The sequence below is a fragment of the Nymphaea colorata genome, chromosome 12 (assembly GCF_008831285.2).
Source record: "Nymphaea colorata isolate Beijing-Zhang1983 chromosome 12, ASM883128v2, whole genome shotgun sequence".
In the NCBI taxonomy this organism is placed as follows: domain Eukaryota; kingdom Viridiplantae; phylum Streptophyta; class Magnoliopsida; order Nymphaeales; family Nymphaeaceae; genus Nymphaea; species Nymphaea colorata.
Genome location: NC_045149.1, coordinates 4,184,165 through 4,197,990, shown reverse-complemented (window position 1 = coordinate 4,197,990; position 13,826 = coordinate 4,184,165). Strand labels below are relative to the sequence as shown.

The following is a 13,826-nucleotide window of genomic DNA, read 5'->3' as shown; positions in this document are numbered from 1 at the left end:
GGCTATAGCATCAACACTAACTCGCTAAGGTACACCCTCTTGCTCTTGGCCTCTCCCATACCTATACTCTCCCAATCTCTCTTCCCCTCTTTAATCTCTCTCTCTCTCTCTCTCTCTCTCTCTCTCTCTCTCTCTCTATATATATATATATATATATATATATATATATATATATATATATATATATATATATATATATATCTCCTCTTTGATCTCACATACTCTCTCGTTTTGCCAAAGGGAGGCTTTCTGGAACCCTCGCTTGGCCGCGAGGGTTTCCCTCACTCCCTTGCTTGGGCGAGGGTATGCCCAAATGTGGGTTTTAGAAACCCTTGTGTTGGGTGAGGGTTCCTCGCTTGGGCGGGTGAGGGCTTCCGAAACCCTTGCTTGGGCAGGGGTTTTAAGTTGGGAATGTTATGTTTCCCAAAAAAATCTTTGCGCTAAGGACCAAAGCACTGAAGATATTCTTCAGCTGGCAGGCAAGAGAGGCATGCCCATGATAGTTTTGAATTGAAAGACACTTTGCAAAATGACAGAAAACCTATACTTTGTCTTGTCATGATGAAAAAAATAAAGGTAAGATAAATCTGAATTTGCTTTACATTTGTAGGTGCTTGACAACATCTGGCTTCTCACAATGTATGATTTGTGCAACATCTTCGTACAACATTGATGTAACATTCCCCTAAATCACTTGAACCATTGCAGGGCGTAGAGTTGGGTTCCGGGTGGGGGAGAAGCGGGTGATGGCAGTGGCTGAGTTCCAATAGCATTCACATTTGGTTTAATGAACTATGTGAACAGGAAAATGCCAACAGTTGGTGTTGGCAGTGGTGAAGGCGGTGTTTGGGGGTGGTGGTGGTTTTCGGTTAAAAGGCATAGAGAAAGGCTACAGTGGTTGTGGTGGTAGAACTCCAAGATTCCAAGGGGAAGCAGTGAGTCCCATATATTCAGACAAGTTTGTCGAGCCTTAATCAAGTCAAGCTCGAGCTCAACAAATTCTCTCGAGTCGAGCTGGAGCTGCTTCTGTCGAGCTATTCTCAAGCTCAAGTTGAGCTCGAGCTCAAGGTTTCATTAGTCGAGCCGAACTCGAGCTCGACTCGGCTAGTGTTCACCCCTACTCAAAACCCATAAGATCCGAGGAGTTTAGGGTTATACAATAAGTCTTACAAAAATTGGAAAGCGCTACACATTTCTCCTCGCCAACTTTTTTTCTCCTCAAAAAACGTTACAACGCTGTCATCTTTTCTTACTTACACATTAGGTGACTGGAAAGCATCCACGGTGATATTATTTCAAGATTTCAGTTAAAGCCAACAAACTTGCAACAAGATATTTTTAATAATACGTTAGGTGGCATGGATCGAGCTGGATTAACCTTAGTGAAATTTGTATTTATTAAAACTAATTTAAATTAGAAGAACATTCTTGAACAATATCACGTAGATCCATGGGTGGTGTGATATATATATATATATATATATATATATATATATACACATATATATATATATTGTATAATTCAAGCACTCCTTAAAAAAATCTGCCGATAAAAATCAAAAGCAATGTTGAAAGTATGGTTATGGCCCTACACATTGGTTAACCCACTAACATGGCATATTGGCTTGCAAATATTGTTATCCATAGAACAATGTTATCATTTTTCCTTTTTTTAAAGATTGTAAATATAGTTCAAATTTTTAATTAATTTATATGACAACAAACGAAACTTAAATAAAAGCTTTATTTTCAAAAAGAGAAAAAAGAAAAAAGAAAAATGAAAAGGGAATTGCTTTTATTTCTGTCAACCTAACTGCAAACACATTTAATGATTTAATCCGAATAATTGTCGTTATACGACGACAACAAAAACGATACAGCAGATTTCCTAAATAACGATGAAAAATAGGCTAGTTCGATAAATTCTCGAAAAGAAATATCTCGACACCCTTTACCTCCGGTCAGTAGCCTCGGCAACATATTTTCTTGATGGGAAAAATACCTTGGTGGGACTGAATGGGCTGCTGCAAATCGGATTCCGAAATAACAAGGCGGGAGGGGAGGATACTGTCATTTTGAGGAACGCTAGTCTAAATATCTTTAAGTGCACAAGGAGAAAAGAAAAAGGAATCTCTTTTTTTCTGTTATTTTGAATCGACCCTCCCTTGCCTGCCTGTTCACCTTCGAAAGCATTCAGGAGCATGTTTCCCTCTGCGGATGCTCGTGTTAATATCTGAAGAATTACGATCGCAATCGATTCCCGCATGATCATAGCTCAACTCTTGGTCGATCATCGTTTTTGGTTGATCGTTCTGATCGCTGAGATCTCTGCTGCTAATCGATTTCTGTTCGGAATTTCTACTCTGATCGCATGATTGTGGGTTATATTGAGGCTGCATTTCTTTCAGTTGTAATTTCCGTCGAGAATCCCGTTTGTGCTTGTGTGATTTGATGTTTGCCTATGTGAATGATTGTGTTAGTATCTGGAGAATTACGATCGCGATCAATTCCTGCCTGATCATAGTTCAGCTCTTGGTTGATTGCTGTTTTTCGTTGATCGTTCTGGTCACTATTCCGATTGTTGATATCTCTGCTGCTGATCGATTTCTGTTAGGAATTTCTACTCTGATCGCATGATTGTGGGTTGTATTGAGACTACATTTCTTCCAGTCATAATTTCTGTCGGGATTCCTGTTTGTGCTTGTGTGTCTACCTATGTGAATGATCATGTTAGTATATGGAGAAGTACGATCGCGATCCATTCCCTCCTGATCATAGTTCAACTCTTGTTCGATCACCGTTTTTGTTGATCGTTTTGATCGCTATTCTGACTGCTGATATCTCTACCACCTAAATTGAGTGATGTTTTCTATGTTTCCATACTTCGAAGGTATGTACCGGACCCTACACATGTGATTAATTTTCAAGGTATTCAGGTACAAGATGATTTGACAATGGAAGAAAAAAAAAACCTATTAGAATTGGGGATCAAAAAGAGAGTAAGTGCTTCACACGAAAAAAATTTCTTTAGTGAAAGTGGAATGACAATACCATGGGTTGAAAGAGAGTACATGAGAACTCGAGGAGGATATGTGAAAGATGTATCTACACTTTTTCTTGCATTGAGGTATGATTTAAATTTCGAGGACGAAATTTTCTTTAAGGAGGGTAGGATGTAACGTTATTCTTTTTTAGCAGGATGGATTTGGATCGGGATCCAGACCCGAACCCAAACCCATCACGTGTTAGCTCGACGCGTTCTTCTCCCTCGCCTTCCTCTTCGTTCCTTCCTCTACGGTGGTGCAAAAAAGAGACAGGTGGCGGGAGGAACAGCCGACGACGGAGGTGTTGCAGTGGCAACGTTCGGACCGACGAAGGAAGGGCGACGACGGCGGTGTCGCTGCTAAGCCCTCTCGATCTCTCTCCGCCTCTTCCTCTCCTTTCTATCTTCTTTCTTCTCCCCCTCCCTCCTGCGCAACCCTCTCCCCTTTATGTTAGCATCCTCCTTTTCCCATGCCCTCTCTTCCTCTCTGCTCGAGCTCTCTCCCCGTCTCCTCTGCTCCTCTCAATCTACCCCATTTCCCCCGCTCGATTTCCCCTCTCTGACCGTTTCTCCCCTCCGTCTGAACTCCTTTCACCAGTCTCCCCTCTCTATCAACACCCTCTCCCTCGCACACTCTTTCCCCTCTCTACTCTCCCATCTCATTGTTTTGCACCCCCTCTTTACCACCAGCCTCCTCCCACTCACCTCTCTCGTGTTCTCCCTCTTGCTTTGAACCTCCCTCACAGCCGACTGCCTTCTTCTAATGACAGACCCCTCTCTTGAGGTCCCTTTTTGTCTATTTTGACTATGTTGTGGCTTTTTGGTTAATTTGCAGCTTGGGACGCATCTTCCCCCTCATAGCAGTGAAGTGAATGCGTTGGTGGTGGCAGCATTGAGGGATTTTAGCCGTTGGAAGATCTCTCGAACTCGTGAGGTGGCTGTCGGGAGTACTGCAGCAGCTAAGACTTTGAAATTGGGGTGAGCAAGCCCTAATCGAGCTTAGATTGTTGAATATTATCTATTAGAGCATGTATAATTATTATTTGAGCATGCTAGACTCCTTATTTGATGATTTGGATTGCATTTTAGGGATGTTGCTATTTTGGAGGAACTTTATGATTAATTTGAGAATGTTGACGGATCTTGGTGTATGGGTTCGGGTCTGGACCTGATCTATTGTGTCTTGGTTTGGGCATACTTATACTATTGTAAACCCTAATCTTGCAAGTGAACGAAGTTTCTAAGAGAGAGAGAGTCTGGCGGCTAGTAGGCACCAGACCTCCTCACCCGTGGTTTTTTCCCTCTAGTTGAGGGTTTTCCATGTTACATCTGTGTTCGATCTTCGGTTCTTGTGCGTCTATTATTTCTACATGGTACCAGAGCCAACGAGCTTGGAAATTTTTTTTTTAGGGTTGTGAAGTTCCAACCCTAAACCACTTGCTGTTGCTGCCGCCACTGCTGCTGCTGCCATCGCCGCTGCTCGGCTGCATCGCCTGAGACCCTCTGCGTTGCCCGTGTCTGCCACTGCCCTCTGCTCCTCCGCCGCTGATCGCTCCAGCGTCGCCTGACTAGACTCCAGCGTCGCCCGACCAGACTCCAGCGCCGTCCGACCAGATCCCAGCGTCTCTGCATCATCTACTACCCGATGTGATCGTTGCCTCTCTGCCGTTGCCCTCTGCGTCGCCCGACCTGATCCTTGCTATCGGTGACTCTCAGGTGTGCCATCCTCAAGGGTTGCGCTGTTGTGTACCTCTGTTGGTCAGCTGTTTGTAGTTGGTGATCATGGCCAACTCGTCTTCCTCCTCCACAGTTAATACTGATCGGTCTGGTGTTGGGACCGTGAGAACTGATAATGTACCGGTTCAAGTTACCACCATTCGGCTTGCCAAGGAGAATTATCTACGATGGTCCGCTGCATGGGGATCGCTGGTCGCAGACAAATTGCCTATGTGAATGGGAGAAAGGTCGAACCTACTGTGGATAGTATGGCTTGAGATACATGGTTTCTTGAGGACAACCAGGTAAAAACTTGGATTGTTAACTCGGTGTCTTCGGATATTCAACCCCTCATTCTTCGTAAGAAGACTGCGATGGATATGTGGATTATTATGGAACAGATGTATGGTCAAAAGAAAAGGAAAGTTCGTGTGTATCAACTAATGAAGGATGTGTATGCTCTGCGACAAGGGGATCTCTCGGTCGCAGATTTCTACGCAGCATTAAAATATAAGTGGGAGGATCTTCACTACCATTCTGATGTTACATGGAGTTGTCCTCAAGACCAGATGCAGTATATGGCCAAGGAGTGGGAGAATAGGGTATTCCATTTCTTACCTGGACTAAACAATGAATTCGAGAATATAAGGAGTCATATTCTTAACTCTGATGAATAATTCAGTATTGAAGATGTTTATTCCCGTGTTCAAGCTGAAGAGCAAAGGAGGCTGGTCATAAGTGGGAGAAAGGGGGATCCCATGTCTCACAATGAACGGTCTGCCTTTGTTGGCCGTGCCTCTGTGGGAACTACCCGTTCTTCCCGTAAATGTACACACTGCAAAAAACTTGGTCATACTATGGACTTTTGTTGGGGCCTGCATCCAGAGAAGAAGAATAGTAGGCGGAGGTCTTCTGGTGGGAAGAAGCATGTTTCAAATGCAACACATCATAGTGATGGTAAAGTTTCTATTTCTGCAGAACAGATTCATGAGCTGCAAGCATATTTGAGCCAGATTGATGTTGGTCAGGCAGACACGTTAGATGAGATGAAGGTCAATCAAGCACTGGCTGTTTCAGGAGAACAAGGTACTTCTTGCATGGGAGAGTGGATTATCGGTAGCGGTGCCACTCATCACATGACTGGCAACCCCAAACTCTTTCATGACTAGAAGCTATCATGGGGAAAGGAACGTGTGTCCCTTGTCGATGGCTCCTTTACCTCTGTGGTAGGGAAACAGAGTCTTTCTTTGTTGAACAATTTTTTAGTGCATGGTGCCCTGCATGTTCCCCATCTTCCCTTAAATCTTTTATCTGTTAGCAAGATTACCAATGAACTGAACTGTGAACTTATATTTTCTGAAAAACGTTGTGTTTTGCAAGACTTGGTGACAGGGAAGAAGATTGGGATTGGTTTGGTGTCTGATGGTTTATATCAGCTTCCTATACGTGTTGCCACAGCCCTTATGTCAGCAGTCAGCAGGACAGAGAAGAAGAATGAAGAGTGTCGTCAGTTATTTTTGTATTGGCATGAACACCTTGGTCATCTCCCTTTTGGGATTTTGAAACAATTGTTTCCTGAATTATGTTCCAGTTTAAACATTTCCATGTTATCTTGTAATGTGTGTCAGTTTGAGAAGCATGTTAGAGCTTTGTATCCAATTTCAAATAGTCATGCTAATAAAGCTTTCTCTTTGATTCATTCTGATGTGTGGGGGCCTTCAGGCATTCATTCTCGTGGTGGTTTTCAGTACTTTATGACTTTCATAGATGACTATTCAAGGTGTACTTTCGTTTATCTGTTGAAAGACCGTAGCGAAGTACCTCATATTATAGAAACCTTCATCCTCCTAGTGGAAAACCAGTATGGTGAGTCTGTCAAGACAATCCAGTCTGATAATACTCGTGAGTATATGTGTCTCACTGTTGAGGAATTCCTTCGAAAGAGGGGATTGTTCATGAGACATCATGTAGTTATACACCCCCTCAAAATGGAGTTGCTGAGAGAAAAAACCGTCAGTTACTAAATGTCACCAGAGCTTTATTGTTCCAAAGGAATCTTCCAAAATATTATTGGGGAGATGCAGTCATTACTAGTGCTTATTTGATTAATCGCATGCCTAGTCGAGTGCTAAATGGTCGTACACCCTACTTCATGCTTCCAGGGAGTAGCCAACCTTTTCACCTCCCTCCTTGGGTCCTTGGATGTGTGTGTTTCATTCATAATGACAGTCCAAATGTGAAAAAACTTGACCCCAAATCAATTAAGGGAATATTTCTTGGGTATTCTCCTACTCAAAAGGGGTATAAATGTCTAGAACCCACCACTGGTCGAGTTCACATTACCAAGGATGTCACATTCTTAGAACATGTCTCTTATTTTGGTGAGAATTCTCTTTAGGGGAGAAGTCAATGTTTAAGGAAGAGTATTCTCCAAGTTAAGAAATTCAGTTTACAGATTTTCTGGATTACAGGCGCGAAGAGAATCCATCTGTCGAGGTGCTTGGAAAAGAAGAAGATGAGACCTCTATTGAGGTACATGAACATGGAAAGGAGGGAGAGTGTCCTATGGAGACAGAAAAAGAATGCAATCGTCTGTTTGGGCAGGTGTATTTTAGAAGAAGAGTTCGTACTGACAAGGTGATTGATGGTAGAAGTCCACTTCGATTTCCAATCCTACTTCTTCCTTGGATGACCCAAGTCATGCTCAAAAGCAACCTGTTGAGAGAGAAAGTCAGACAGAAAATGAAAAGGAGGATCTTCCCATTGCCTTGAGAAAGGGTGTCAGGTCATGTACCCAACACTATATTGGTAACTTTGTATCTTACTCTAGATTGAGCATTGACTACAAATGTTTTGTATCCTCCTTGTCTGTGGCTGTGATTCCCAGGGATGTTACAGAGGCTCAGAGTGACCCTAAGTGGACTCATGCTATGCAAGAAGAGATGGAGGCATAGACAGAAATCAGACATGGGAGGTGGTAGAGATTCCTGAAGCATCTCATTTGGTTGGGTCAAAGTGAGTTTACACCATTAAGTACAAACTAGATGAGAACATTGAGAGGTACAAAGCACGTCTGGTGGCCAAGGGATTCAATCAGAAATATGGGATCGACTACTTAGAGACGTTTGCCCCAGTTGCGAAGATGAAGACTGTTAGAGTTATTATTTCTTTGGTGGTGCTGAAGGGTTGGGAGATGTGTCAAATCGATGTTAAAAATGCCTTTCTCAACGGGGATCTCGAAGAGGAAGTATATATGTGTATGCCCCCGAGTTTTGAGAGACCTGTAAAATGCTGTAAACTGAAGAAGGCTTTGTATGGGCTCAAACAGTGTCCCCGGGTAGGGGTGCACAACGAGTCAAACTACTCGATCTCGACTCGTAAGCGAGTTCGAGCTGCTTATTTAGTTAAACGAGTCGAGCTCGAGTTGACGAGTTGACTCGTTTAACTAATCGAGTCTAGTTCGAGTTCACTCAAGTGGGCTCGTTAATGCTCGACTCGGCTCGATTAGTTAATGAACTGGTTTTAAAAAAACCGGTTCAGAAGCTTCTCACAGGCGGGAAACTTTTTTTCACTTTAGGGTTTCCTTTTTTTGTTCTCCCTCTCTCCGACTCTGACTCTCCCTCTCTCCGACTCTGACTCTCCCTCTCTCGGTCTCTCCGACTTCTCCTTCTCTTCTCCCGTTCTCCGCCTGTGCTCTGCGCTCCTGCCACCCTGCTTGTGCTCTTCTTCTCCGCCTATGCTCTGCGCTCCTGCCGCCCTGCTTGTGCTCTTCTTCTCCGCCTGTGCTCTGCGCACCAGCCGCCCTGCGTCAGTGTGCTCCGCCTCTCTGCTTCTCCAGTGACATCCAACTCAAAGGCTGCGCATCATGCTCCGGTGGTGTCCCCTTTCTCCCTCTCTCTCCTCCAAATGCAACCCTAACCTAACTCCTCCGCCGGCGCCTATTTCAACCTTCGGTGTTCCTGTCGTAGCCGGCAGCTCCGTTGAAGCCTTCAACCTTCAAGGTTTCTGTTGCAGCCGGCGGCTCTGCTTCATCTTTGAAGGTTTGTGTCCAATTTATTTTTTCTTTTCTCTGTTTTTCATTTCTATGTTTTCTGCGTGCATGTATGTAGTTCTCTCTCTCTCTCTCTCTCTGTCTCTCTCTCTCGTTTTTGAAACATTTTGCCCTGTTCTCCCTCTCACCCCCAAATGCAACCCTAACCTAACTCCTCCGCCAGCACCTGCTTCAACTTTCAGCGTTCCTGTCGCAACCGATAGATCCGCTGAAGCCTTCAGCCTTCAAGGTTTCTGTCTCAGCCGGCGGCTCTGCTTCATCCTTCATCCATCAAGGTTTGTGTCTAATTTATTTTTTCTTTTCTCTATTTTTCGTTTCTCTGTTTCCTGCATGCATGTATGTAGTTCTCTCTCTCTCTCTCTCTCTCTCTCTCTCTCGCTCGCTCACTTTTTTTGTGCATTTTATTCGGTTTGTCTTGAAGACTAGAATATTGTCTAGTTACACGTTAATTTTTCCCTTTTTTTAATGGCCTCCAGATTGCAAATCATCTAGACCGTGCAGTTGCAAACTTGGGAAGAAGGCCCTTGAAGGTTTTGGTCCAAGTGTATACAAGTGGTGAAGCATGTGAGCCATCGCTTATTTCTCCATTTTAGTTACACATTCTGTTTTTTTTGTGTCTGTAGGCAAGGAACTTCTTAAGTTAATGGAGTCAACACTCTCAAAGGGTGCTTGACCAAGTGGCCAACGAAAGGCATCTGATTCTGTTGGTGAGTCTTTTTTTTCCTTACCATAGCACTTGTTTCCTCAATCTGTTTGCTGAAGAAAAACGTCAGTTAATTCTTGTGGTTGTATAACATCAGCTGAGATTGTGAAGCTTCAACAACAATGCTTGGAAGAATTTCTTTCTCCTTAATAATAAAAGAAAAAGTCTGTTATAGTTTCCATGTCACCTCAATCAACAGCATCATTAGCAAATCAAGGTTCCTGACACAGCGGGAAGCAAAACCAAGGTTCTATTTTAGTTAATTTCCCATTGCAAAGACTCCTTCAGAGATTCCAACTACTTAATCTAGGTTTATTTGTTCATGCAACAACATTTAATTTGTACTCAGCAATGTACAGGTCTGTGCTTGGAATTTAAATTGCAGAAATTGGTCTGTTGCAACTGTTTTTGTTGATAACAAGACAGATTGTGCTTGACAGAGAGGTGAGTTTTCTTTATTTATCAAGAGTTTAATTGGACAGTTGGCTTTGTTTTGTGAGTTTATTTATTTAAATTTCAGATGGTTTATTCATTGCAGCTGACCACCCATTTATCACACTTGGTGTTGCAGCTGGTTTTTCATTGCTTGCACTGAAAAGTATTATATACAACCCATTCTCCTCCCTCTGTCTCTCTCGATATTATTTGAATCCACGCCTCATGGTATTCAGTATTTCAGTGGTACACATAAAAACACACGTTCACTTGTTAGTTGTTATATTTGTCTTGACCTGCTCTGTCATTGACAACAACATTCATGTCACTTTCATAGGTTTAATAGTTTTATCTTCTTATAATCTGGAAATAGTTAAATATCTATATCAGGTCTCACATACCAATGAACTATTGCTAGTTTGCTACTATTCAGTAGAAACTTGTACATTAAAATTCTTGAACTTCATGATCCCATATTACTGAAATATACAAACACAATAGAAAAGGCAGATCCTGTCCAATCATTAATCCCTTGTCATTGTGTAAAAAGGTATTCGTAACTATGTTTTTTTACCATGGACCTACTTTAATTTTTTCCAGCATCCATCTACATGTTCCAAGAAATTCAATTGCCATTGTCATTTCCCTTGTGCAGTATGCTATGCCTTTTCTCAACATTCAGCACTTGCTTCAATTCCCTTGTTTGATGCTCAACTTGAATGTCTATATAGTGACCTATTTTCCAGAGGTGAACCATGTGACTTGTGTTTCAACAAAATAATGAACATGAATTCATTTCACATATTTTCAGCTTTTGTTATTTAATATGATTTACTCATTAGATGATAGTTGTAATTGGTGGCCATTGGGAGATTTCCTACATTTTTATTAGGAAAAGCTGCTTACTGGAGGACTGGAATAGGGTTCTACGTCTTCCATATTCCTGGTGGTTATTGCTTGAAAAAAAAAACTTGATTAGATATGATTATGGGGAATTTACACTTTGAATGATACAGACAATTGAATTCTTGTGAAATAACTAGATTAATTTTGTATGCTTGGCATATGTTTGTCTTTGGCATGTGGGAATGCAGAAATCTGAATCATGCGTGTTTTTGCTGGTTCTCAAGCAGCTAACATAGATTTGCAGCAGCAATAACAGGTAGCTGGAGCAGATTTTCAAGAATCAAAATCATTTTAGTCATTTTTTGAGTTTATGTTTGCAGTACTGACGGGTCACATATGAGGCGGAAACTTGATCTGGATACTGCCAAGCATTCCATCCAAGAAGAGCAGGGTTGACTTAGCTGTTTTTGCTGATTCTATTATTGTTGGAGGAACTTGTGCTATTGCCAATATCGGGAGTCTCATTAGCCTGTGGCAGACCTTGCCTCAACTGGGAAATGGAGTTGAGGGATGCTCCAAGCAAAATGCATCCTACTGAGTTTGTGATAAGGTGTTGAGTTTGTGTGGCAAAAAATGTCAATTGCTAATGAATCTTGTAGCAAACTACACACTTTTGTATGTATCAGTTTGAACTTCACTAGAGTGGCGTATCAATTGATGCAATAGATTAGTTGTTTTTATTTTGTGTTCATTGGTAATGAGTTAATCAAGCCTTAATCGAGCTCGAACTCAACAAGTAAGGATGAGTAGTCCAAACGAGTTTAACGAGCTTAATCGAGTCGAGCTCGACACAGGACTATCGAGTCGAGTTCGAGCCAGTGTAGTTGAGTTATTTTCGAGCTCGAGCCGAGTCGAGCTCAAGGTCTTCTTTAGTCGAGCCGAGTTCGAGCTAGCCGAGCTTGGGCTCGACTCGGCTCGTGTTCAGCCTTATCTCTGGGCATGGTTTGAACGTCTCAGACTTCTTATGAAGAAGCATGGCTACAAACAAAGAAATGGAGATCATACCCTATTTGTAAAGAGGATAAAGGGTAAAGTTACTCTACTATTGGTTTATGTTGATGATATGATTGTTACAGGTAATGATGAAGAACATATAGCAAGTTTAAAGGGTTTACTATCGGTTGAATTTGATCTCAAGGACCTTGGCAAGCTGAAGTATTTCCTTGGTATTGAAATTGCCAGATCAGGTACAACTCTTGCGCTTAATCAAAGGAAGTATACATTGGATTTACTGAAGGAGACAGGAAAACTGGGATGCAGACCAGCTTCTACTCCTCTGGATGCTGGGCACAAACTCGATAGCAAGGATGGAGAACTTTTGTGAAGAAGCTAAAGGGAGATATCAACGTCTAGTTGGTAGATTGATATACCTCACTTTGACTAGACCGGATGTCACCTTTGCTGTAAATGTGATGAGCCAGTTTATGCATGCACCTACGGATGCACACTTGAAGGCTGTGGATAGAATCCTGTGTTACTTGAAGAAGAATCCTGGCAAGGGACTTCTATATGTGAAATAAAGGCCTATAGAAGAAGGGTATTCTGATGCAGACTGGGCAGGCTGTGTTGACACCAGAAGATCTACTTCAGGGTACTGCGTTTACTTGGGGGGGAAATGTAGTTGTTTGGAGAAGCAAGAGACAAGATGTCTGTTCCCGTTCAAGTGCAGAGGCTGAATATAGGGTAGTTGCTACTGTAGTATCAGAGTTGTTGTGGCTAAAGATCTTGCTCACTGATATTGCGATAGAGATTGAAGGCCTATGAGGATGTATTGTGATAACAAGTCTGTGATTAACTTGGCTAACAATCCAGTGCTTCATGATCGAACAAAGCATGTTGAGATTGACCGTCACTTCATCAGAGAAAGAATTGATGTCAGGAAGTTAACATTACCATATATGAAGTCTGAAGACCAAACTACTGATATTCTAACTAAAGCTTTACATGTAACTCCATTTGAGAGAAATGTATCCAAGTTGGGCATGTTTGATATGTACGCCCAACTTGAGGGGGAGTGTTGACGGATCTTGGTGTATGGGTCCGAGTCTAGACTCGATCCATTGTGTCCTAGTTCGGGCATACTTATATCATTATAAACCCTAATCTTGCAAGTGAATGAAGTTTCTAAGAGAGAGAGAGTCTGGCGGCTAGTGGGCACCAGACCTCCTCACCCATGGTTTTTTCCCTCTAGTTGAGGGTTTTTCATGTTACATCTGTGTTCGATCTTCGGTTTTGTGCGTCTATTATTTCTACAGAGAAGAACAAGAACCCACGTGTATATCTATTTCTTTAGCATGATGTGTTGATTTTCGAAGCAATAGGGAAGCATGGTAGAGATTGTGATGTTGTGGAGAAGATTTAGAACGGTCTTAGTGAGCACGTGGAGCATGCTTTTGTGAACGTGTGTATCTTGGCATTATTTGGGGAAAGAATACGTAAATTGGATGTAACTTTTGGGTTGACTCTTCGACTAAAGAAAGCAAATGAGAAATGCGTTGGTGATGGATTGATCGCAGCCTTGAGTTTTGACGTTTGGTGGCAACGTCAAGAAGTTGGGAAGTCGCCTATTGGAGGGCCTTGTGGGTCGACACTATCCATCGACACCCTCTTGAAGTGATGACATTCCTCATTGATTGTATTTTGAGATTTGTATAATTTGGAAAGCGATCTGAATAAAGAACTTATCATTTGACTGTGTTTGTAGGTATATTGGGCACGTCAAGTAGACCTCGCGCAACGCCGTTTGTAGCTCGAGGTGTTTTGAAGTGTTTTGTGGATACACAATAGGTATGACGGCATTTCAGGCACTTCCCTACCTGGGGCCAACTTTTGGATGTGTGTTCAGGATTGTTGGATCCTGTGTTTGTGATGTGACTGAATGATTGTAATATGATTGAATGTTTGTGATGTACTGGAATGAAAATGTATATACATGGAAACTGAATGCTTATGCGATAAGTTTTGTTTCAAAA

The 13,826-nt window shown here is 42.2% G+C and overlaps 1 long non-coding RNA gene across 1 annotated transcript; it reads left to right on the top strand.

The window, feature by feature from the left end:
* Nucleotides 1-7,890: 7,890 nt before the first annotated feature.
* Nucleotides 7,891-9,334, top strand: LOC116265232 (uncharacterized). Its single transcript, XR_004175021.2, has 3 exons — nt 7,891-8,799; nt 8,974-9,085; nt 9,287-9,334. It is a non-coding gene; the product is annotated as an uncharacterized LOC116265232 (long non-coding RNA).
* The last annotated feature ends 4,492 nt before the right edge of the window (nt 9,335-13,826 follow it).